At 55.9% G+C, this 9,384-nt stretch overlaps 3 non-coding genes across 3 annotated transcripts; 1 reads left to right on the top strand and 2 right to left on the bottom strand.

The window, feature by feature from the left end:
• Window positions 1-2,108: 2,108 nt before the first annotated feature.
• On the bottom strand, window positions 2,109-2,271 carry LOC123359187. The gene has a single exon (XR_006575835.1). It is a non-coding gene; the product is annotated as a U1 spliceosomal RNA (small nuclear RNA).
• Window positions 2,272-7,027: 4,756 nt separating this feature from the next.
• Window positions 7,028-7,100, top strand: TRNAE-UUC. Its single transcript has one exon. It is a non-coding gene; the product is annotated as a tRNA-Glu (tRNA).
• Window positions 7,101-9,195: 2,095 nt separating this feature from the next.
• On the bottom strand, window positions 9,196-9,269 carry TRNAT-UGU. The gene has a single exon. It is a non-coding gene; the product is annotated as a tRNA-Thr (tRNA).
• Window positions 9,270-9,384: the final 115 nt, after the last annotated feature.

The following is a 9,384-nucleotide window of genomic DNA, read 5'->3' as shown; positions in this document are numbered from 1 at the left end:
AGCTTTAAAACAAACAAAAGGAAGTCTTTCTTCACGCACCACACAGTCAACCTGTGGAACTCTTTGCCAGAGGATGTCGTGAAGGCCAAGACTATAACAGGGTTCAAAAAAGCACTAGATAAATTCATGGAGGATAGGTCCATCTATGGCGCTTTGCCAGCAGTATCCCTAGCTAGGTATCCCTGTTTGCCAGAAGCGGGGCATGGGCGACAGGGGATGGAGCACTTGATGATTCCCTGTTCTGTTCATTCCCTCTGGGGCACCTGGCATTGGCTGCTGTCAGCAGACAGGATACTGGGCTAGGTCTTTAACTTGGACGGGTAGCTGGGAAGACGGTAAATCAGACAGAACCTGTTCGACAAACCTCTTCATTTCCTTGTTATTGCCTGACTCCTTTAATTCATTTCCTTTTCCTTATTTCTCAGCAGACCGACTAGCCACCAGATTTGGGTCCTAGCAGAGGGACCTGACGAGCTCCTTCTTTTCGGCAGCGTTGAACTTGCCAGGGCACAGTCAGATTCTGGATGCTCATCTGAATGTAACGCCTAGCGCTCACCTTTATTTCTGTTTCTTAGCTCTTTTGGGCCATCGATCTTTGGTCTGACCCGTAGGATCCCTGCATTAGGAGAGATGGCTAATTAATGAGCCCGTAAACCTTGGAAATCAAATGAAACCTGAAGTCCGTAGAAGACCTCGAAAGGCCCTTGGGGGGTGGAGTGCGAGCTGAGGAAGAGTTCCCTGCACAGCTTACCTCTCCATTCTCGTTTTCCTGCCCTGAGCGGAAAAGCCAGGAAGCAGCTCCGGGTAGGGAGGGGATACCATATGTGTGCAGTGGTTAGACAGGAAACAGCGAGGAACTGGACTCGTATGGAGTGAAACTGTAAGCATCTTCTGTATGCCTGATGACTGCAGGTTTGAGAGAGTTATGTGGGAAGTGGAGGTTTTCGGTGGGCTTTCAGAGGAAATGTAATGGAAAGGCAGCCGAAAGTGGAATCCCAGTTTTTTAAACAATCCTCCACTAACACACCAAACAGCTCAGGTCTAGTTACTCATTGAAAATTAGAATAAAGTTACAGCAAGATTTCATCATAAATGAAGTCAAAGCCTAAAGATTTCAGAACACAACTGCTATAAGGAGCCACGAGGGAAGCAATACAAAGTCAACCTTGCCTCAGAGAAAGGCAGTTAAACAATTTCTCTTTTTTAAAGCAGCATAATCTCCCCAAACGGAAGGGCCCTGTTTCTGGAGAAGGGTCCTGGAGAGGGTTTTCCTCATTGGTGCCGGCCATCCACCTCCCCGAAAGGCGGGAGCTAGGTCGACGGAAGAATTCTTCCGACCAAGGCGCGGACTGATGTAGCCGCGCCGATTTACGTTCCCCGTGCAGACCAGGCCCGAGGGTCGGTGCGTGCTGAACAGTTAAGTCAAAACAGCTCCGTCCGTCAGAGGTGTGCAAAAGGGAAAACCCGCTCCTGGGCGACACGGCCACGCCGCCCTAACCCGCAGCGTAGCTAAGGGCATTCGGGGAGGCGGCGGGTGGGCCTCAAGCGACGGAAAGCCCTCCTCTAGCACGGGGTTGTGACAGCCTAGTCTCCGTAGCACAGACAGGGTGGCCACCAAGAGACAGGAACAGACAGCGAAAGCCAAAGCGGCCCCAGAGCAGGGGGCGAGGCTGCCTGTTGGACGAGGAGACGAGGTGGGACAGGCGTTTTGGACAGGCCATCCTCCCGTCAAAGGAGGAAGAGCCCGAGAAGAAGGGCCGGGCAAGAAGCTACAAGCAGGGAAAGAAGCAGAGCAGGCAGGCAGCTCCCCTTAGAGCCAAGGAAGGCACCGGTCCAAGCCCCCCAAAAGCAGACTAGAGAGCAGATCAGCTGCAAAAGACCAGGGAAAGCCAAGAACACAGAAAGCCTTATAAGACCCAAGTAAAGTTTCAGAGCTGAGCTTTGCTTACAAGGAGGAACGTGGGACTAAAATGCCTAAAAATACAGGGCCTGTGGAAAAGAGCACTCCCAAAGGCCTAGACTAACAACTGCTTTCCTGAGAGTCTGCTTTGCAGGGCACTAAGCCTAAACAGCCCACTGTTGGTTTCCTGTTGTTCAAACCAATCGCCAGGGGAGAGCACGAACGCAGTTCCTCACTACTACAAATTATGCAGTCGAGTTTCCTGTATTTGGGGAAATCGCAGGGATCAGAACACCCGCAGTGCAATGGATGAGCCTCACCCTGGGAAAACCACCTTCATGATCATGGTATCTCCCCTGCCAGGTAAGTATGAAATCCTGCCGCCCGGCCGCCGCCCGCCCTCGCTCGCCCCGCACTTATAACACACGGGGCGGACCGCCGCGCCCCCCCCCACCACCACCGGCCTCGCCCACACCGGCCCGCACTGCCGAGAGCTGCCCCGACGCGGCCCCCGGAGACCGTCCCTTCCCCACGCCGAGCTCCCGGTGCCAAAGTCGGGCCCTGCCTGGCAGCCTGCGTCCGCTCCCACAATGCTCTGCTCGCACACAGATCTGCATACCTGCTCACGCGGCTCCGCCCTTTCGCTCGGGCCCCTGGGAAAGTGGATTAACTTCACCCACAGGAAAACTCTCTCCCCTCAGCATAGAGCAGTGGTTCTCAAACTGTGAGTCAGGACCCTAAAGTGGGTCGTGACCAGTGGTTAGCTGGAGGTGGTTTGCACAAACCAGTTGTTAAATTTAGAAGCGATTTTAGAACTGCTTGCAAACTGGCTTCCCCGCGATGGAAGCGTTGATGGGCTCTGGTGGGAAGGGTGTCATCCCTCCTCCCGGCCTGCAGGGGGTGCTGCGCTGCGGGAGCCATGTGAGCTGTTTCCTGGCCCTGTTGCTGCTGCTTCTCTGACCCTGGGGCTTCTGCTACTGTCTGGTGGGTCCCTGGCTGCAGCCAGCCCCTGTCACCCCCGTGCCCTGCCACCCCCCATTGCACCCCCTGCCTGCAGCTAGTCTCTGTCACTCCCCTGCTCACAGCCAGCCCGTGTCTGCTGCGCCAGCCCGGCCACCCCCCAGCGCCCCCCTGCCCCCAGCCCCATCTGCAGCCCCGGTCCTGCCACCCCCCATTGCCCCCCCTGCCCCCAGCCCCATCTGCAGCCCCGGTCCTGCCACCCCCCATTGCCCCCCCTGCCTGCAGCCAGCCCCTGCCACCCCCCTGCCCTGCCACCCCCCATTGCACCCCCTGCCTGCAGCTAGCCTCTGTCACCCCCCTGCCCACAGCCAGCCCGTGTCTGCACCCCCTGCCCTGCCACCCCCCATTGCACCCCCAGCCCCATCTGCAGCCCCTGTCCTGCCACCCCCCATTGCACCCCCTGCCTGCAGCCAGCCCCTGCCACCCCCCTGCCCACAGCCATCCCCCTACGTCCCCGCCCACAGCCCCTGCCTGTAGCCGTCTCCTGCTCCCAGCTACTCTCCCTGTGTGAGTGTCTGCACCTGCCCGCTCCGGCTCCTACCCACAGCTGCTCCCTGCCACCCTCCCCCCGCCCACAGCCTCTGCCCCCCCCTTCCCCCAGCCAATACCTGTCTGCACACCCTGGCCAGAGCCAGCCCCTGCCACCCCTCCTGCCACAGCCCCTGCCCCCTGCCAGCCCTGCCACCCTCCCCCACCCGCAGCCAGCCCTTGCCACCCCCTGCCATCCGTCCTGCCCACAGCCAGCCCCTCCCTGCCCTCCCCCACCCAGAGCCAGCCCCTGCCATCCATCCTGCCACAGCCCCTGCCATCCCTCCTGCCCCCTGCCACAGTCCCGGCCTGCAGCCAGCCCCAGCCCACAGCCCCAGCCACCCCCGACCCCTGCCACAGTCCCTTTCCCCTCCACAGCCTGTCTGCACCCCCTGCCCACAGCCAGCCCCTGTTGCAGCCAGCCCGTGTCACACTCCCTGCCTCCAGCTAGCCCTGCCCCATGCCCCTGTCTGCAGCCAGCCCCACGTCCACTGGTGCCCTGCAGTTCTCAGGGCAGTAACCCTGCACACCTGCTTCAATGAGGGGGGCAGGGAGCAGCTGGGACCCACATATGTGCACACCCTAGGGTGGCCAGACAGCAAGTGTGAAAAATTGGGATGGGGTGAGGGGTCATAGGAGCCTATATAAGAAAAAGACCCAAAAATTGAGACTGTCCCTATAAAATCGGGACATCTGGTCACCCTAGCACACCCCCAGGGAGTGGCGGGGACCCACACATGTGAAATGGAGCTCGTTTCTAGTGCAGGCCCATCTTTTTAAAAAAGAACTTTAGGTCGGGTTAACATACATCCGTATTTTCATGGACATGTCAGGCTTTTTGGTTCTTAAATCGCTGTCTGGGTGGTAAATTTTAAAAATTCCTCCCAGAAAAATACGGACGTATGGTAACCCTATTGGTACAAAAAATCCATACTGTGGCACATCCCTTAAATCAGAACTTTTTATAGGGAACCGGTTGTTAAGATTTTAGCAGCTCATCACTGGTTGTGACCCTGATTTAATGGGGTTGCCAGGGCTGGCATTAGACTTGTTGGTGCCTGGGGCTGAGGCCAAATGTCTGAGCCCCACCACCCAGGGCTGAATCCCCCAAGCTTTGGTTTTGCCATCCCCTAAGTGGGGCAGGGCTCAGGCTTTGTCTCCCCTGCCTCTGCCCAGGGGCTTGGTCCCTCTTTCCAGAACTGTATGCGCTGGGCCCCATTACAATCCCCTCTGTCTTACCCCCATGAGGGATCCGGTGGATGTGGGTGTTCTCCATGCTACTGGGGGTGTCTGGTGCCCCTGTCCCTCCTGGTTAATAGTGAATTGTGTGGGTGCCCCCCCGCCCGTTAAGGATCTGTGTTGTGTGGATGCCCCCGTTCTTCTCATTAAGAATGGTGCAACGGAGCATATGGGTGTGTCCCCCACCCCATGAACTAGCTCCCGTGTGTGGTACCCCTGCCCCCATCCAGGCTCTGTGGTGTGTGGGTGTCGCTGTTCCTCTTTTCAAGATCCGTGTTGCTTGGGTGCAAGTCAGATTCCCCAGCGTGTGGGTTCACCCATCCCCCCATCCAGGCTCTGTGGGGTAGGGGTGTCTAAAAAGAGACTGTGTCTCACCCAGGCTACGCTGCAGGGACTATTCATAGGTGCGATCCCACTACTGATCAGCACAGGAGTTTTGACCTGCTCCATTTTTGACCTGGGCCGGTTCACCTCTCCTTAGGCAACCTCGAGACCCCCAGCTTTCCTAGAATCACCGTATTGATGCTGAACTTAGTGCGGACACCCGACCGGCATAGCCCCCTGCAACCCAGAACTCCTGAGCTCAAGCAATCCGCCAGCCTCAGCCTCCCCAGGCGCTGGGATCACAGGCACCGGGATCACAGGCACCAGCCACAGAGCCTGGCTTGTTTTGCAGCTTGGCAGCTGGAGCTTTAAACTCTGCTTGTGAGCTCTGTGCCTGGGCCAGACGGGGACAGCCTGGGACTGGGAAATGCTCCTGCTCCCCCCGCCCGCGTCTCATGTCGAGCTGCAGGCGCCGCTGTCCTGCCAGGTAAGATCCCAGATGTTTCGGTGCCTCTTTCCCCCGCCCAGGTGTCCGGGTACCTCTGCCCCCCATACAGAATCCTGGATGTGTGGGTGTCTGTCCCTCTGCAGAGGATCCCGGAGTGTGGATGCCCTTGTCCCCCCTGCAAGATCCTGGGTGTGTGGGTGCCACTCCCCCCCCAGTAGATCTCTGGTGGGTGGGTCCCCAGGGTGTGAGTGCTCCCATCCCCCGATACAGGCTGGGGGGGGTATAACTGGCTCTCCCTGTCCTGCCCAGGCGGTGCTACAGCAGCTGTTCACAGGGGCAGCAACCCCACTGTCACCCTGCAGCTTTAACCTGCTCCAGGGGTGACCTGCTTCACCCTCCTGTGGGAGCCCGGGGAACCCGAACTTCCCAGAATCACCTGATTGATGCCGAGCTTAGCACAGACACCGGCTCAGCATGGCAGGGAGCAGCCCTGAGCCCTGACAATCAGCTTCCCTCCGCCTCCTGCTGCACAGCGAGGATCCCACGCGAGAGGCTTCGTGCCCAGTTTGTTCAGGAGCGTCCCAGGCTCCAGCTGTAAACGCTGCTGGTCAGTTCTAGTCTTTGGCCACACGGGGGCGGCACTAACGGTCCCATCTAAACGCTGTTTGCGTTCGACCCTTCGGATCGCAGATTGTAACCCGCGGGCAGATCTCTGAGTGCAGCCAAATCCTTCCCCAAACTGAACATTGAAGCAGCAGCTCCCATTGGAAAGATCAGGATTTTTGCCTTTAAAAACAAGGAAAATGTCTCCAGCGAGAGACTGAAGACGCTCAATTGATTTCATTGACTGGAGGCTAAGAGGCGATTTAATCATTGGTTTAAATACGTTTTACAAATTCCCAGAGGGGGGGATATGTGATTTAAAGGGTTCTTTAATTCACCAGACAAAGATTGAACAAGACCCCATTGGCTTGCAGTCGATGTCAGAAAATCCCAACTGGAAATGACCGTTTTTTAACCATGAGGCTAATTATCTAGTGGAACAAGCTCCGCAAGGGAGGTGGTAAATTCCCCATCACTTGCAGTTTGTAAATCAAGACCGCAGCTCTTGCTGCAAGACACCTGGTGTGTGGGTGTCCCTGTTCTGCGTTTCGGGATCCCTGGTACATGGTGCCTCCCTCCCACCAGTTCAGGATCCCCACAATGGGAGCTCCCATCCCCCCCTACAGTCTCTGCGGGGGAGGGGGGTGTATAAAAAGAGACCGTGTCTCACTGTCTTGTCCAGGCTACGCTGCAGGGGCTACTCACAGGCGCGATCCCACTACTGATCGGCATGGGAGTTTTGACCTGCTCCGTTTCCGACCTGGGCTGGTTCACCCCTCCTTAGGCAACCTGGGGACCCCAAGGTCCCCATGGATCACCATATTGATGCCAAACTTACTATGGAAACCCGATTGGCACAACCCCCTGACCAGGCCAGAGAGAGCAGCAGGTTTCCCCTATTGTTTCCCGCTCTTGTTTTCTTGACTACTTTCTCCTCTGCACCAACTTGCTCTTTTGCTTTGTGAGCCTGGCTAGCTCAGTTGGCAGAATGTCAGACTTTCAATCTGAGGGTTCAGGGTTCAAATCCCGAGTCAGGTGATAAACTACTCCCAAGATCTTAAACTGTCTTGCTGGAGTCCTCCTTGATGTTACTTTTTCTCTGTTGGATTTTCCCTTTCCTCAGAAGGGTCTTTTTGTGTTGGGTTTGAAGGTGCAACTTCCTGACAGCCCCTCTGTCCTTGCAGCCTGGAGGAATAAAGGTCTCTGGGCATAGAGCATGTTCCTTCCCTGCACACACACACATACAAACACACAGAATATCCCTAAGGAATTAGAATCACCTGCTGCCTTCCCCTGTCCTGCTGGATCCCCAAATGAAGATGCTCTTCAGCCTAAACCCAGGTCCCCTCTTTTCCCAGTGCCCCTCAGACCCAACCCTCAGTCCCTCCTATGCTCACTCCACCTCACTCCCAACCAGAGCCTGCTCCTCTTCACCCTTCTCCTCTGTCCCAACCCACAGCCCCCTCCTATTCCCAGTGCCCCTCAATCCCAACCCACAGCCCCCTCCTATTCCCGGTGCCCCTCAATCCCAACCCACGGCTCCCTCCTTCCCTCCAGCAGCAGGTGCTTCAGACCCCTCAGGAAGATTTTCTTGCAAGGTTTCATGTATGAGTCTGCATGTGAATTTTACAGTATGTTGGAAATAGGTTGGGTTGCTTGCCGAAATGATCACGTTTGGCTGGTGTTGGATTCCCAGTCCCCATGTTACAGGGGCAGGAGAAATAAAGGGTTGTTATCCTTGTTGTGTGAATCAAGGGCAGCACAACTGTGCTTGGCAGACCCTGATTGAGAGACTCACCCTCAATTCAATAGCACTTGCTAGGCAGGGGACAGGGGTTCCAAAGCCAAGTGGGCCAGGGTCTGGGTCCCAAAACTAAAATGTAGGTGTTAGACCAACATTAGGACAGGGGGGCTGTGGAGAGATGAGTGAGTCCCTAGACAACATAGTGAGTACGGTGCCTTCTTATTTTCCCCCTTTTCCACCCAGGATGGCAGGTGAACTCTACAGAGGCACCTCTGGGCTTGCACTGACTAAGGACAACAGCTGTGAGTGGGGTGCAGAGAGGGGATGGCTCATGTTAAAGGACTTTTGGTTGCTGGACTTACGAACCGTAGGGAGAAGGACACTGCCCAGCTTATCTGGGGGGTGGGTCTTTCCCTCGTGGTTTATGATTATGTGTTGGGGCTGCTGACATGACTTCTACTAACCCTGAGCTTACATTGCAGTGTAGACATATCCTGAGAGGGCATCTATACTGTGACAAAATCCCGCTGGCCTGGATGGTCTGATTTGGGCTCCTGGGACTCAGGTTGTGGAGCTAAAAACTACAGCGTAGGCATCTGGGCTCAGACTGGAGCCCAGGCTCGGAGACCCTCACCCCTCGTGGGGTCTCGGAGGCTGGGCTGAAGCCCAAGTGTCTGCACTGTAATTTTATAACCCTGCAGCACAAGCCTCACAAGCCTGAATCAACTGACCCAGGGTTTGAGAATAGTGACTTGGGTGTGTTAATGGCAGTGTAGACATAATGCTAGGCTATGTCCACACTGCAATGAAACACCCAGCGCTGTCCCGTGCCAGTGCAGGCTCCCAGGCTAGGGCTGTGGGGTGGTAAATTTGCAGCGTAGACATCTTGGCTCAGGCTCAATACCTGGCTCTGGAAGCCCTCAAGGTTGGGAGGGAGTTTAGCAAGCAAACAAGGTAAAATGGCAGTGGAGTATTACCCTGGACTCAATGGCATTTCTCCATTGGTCTGTCTGCTTTGGGGCAGGGACAATAACACGTCCTGCTGCATTTGTTATTTCAAAGGGCGGTTTAGGATTTTCATTCTCACACATGGTGCACAAAGCAGGACTCAACCCTCCGTGTAAACTAAATGAGCTGCCCACAGGTTCTGGCAGCCACAACAAGCCATTCAGTGTGAGAGCCCAGTTCTGCCCCTGTCCCAGAGGAAGCAGGATCATCTGGGACAGGCTGGAACACTGACCTATCAGCTCTTAACTCCCAAACTTTCAGTAAGTCTGTTATCAGTGCCTGTGAGTATATTTTAAACAACCATACTGGGCTGGACCAAAGAGCTCTGTGTTTTGTCCTCCCACAGTAGCCAATACCAGGTTGCCCAAGAGTTAGTCAACAAGGCACCACTAGGAATTGAACCCAGGATCTCCTGTTTACAAGACAGGTGCTTTAACCAGCTAAGCCATGGTGCCTGCCTGTGGCAACAACACCGTGTCTGCCCACACCTGACTCCCTGCCATCCCCACTGGGGCCTAAAAAGCTTTGCTTGTGTTTGGATTCTGCAAAGCAGAGGAGCAGGTGAGGTTT

The sequence above is a fragment of the Mauremys mutica genome, unplaced genomic scaffold (assembly GCF_020497125.1).
Source record: "Mauremys mutica isolate MM-2020 ecotype Southern unplaced genomic scaffold, ASM2049712v1 Super-Scaffold_100101, whole genome shotgun sequence".
Classification (NCBI taxonomy): Eukaryota; Metazoa; Chordata; order Testudines; family Geoemydidae; genus Mauremys; species Mauremys mutica.
Note: the sequence above shows the minus strand (reverse complement) of the source record. Positions and strands in the feature narration are given on the sequence as shown.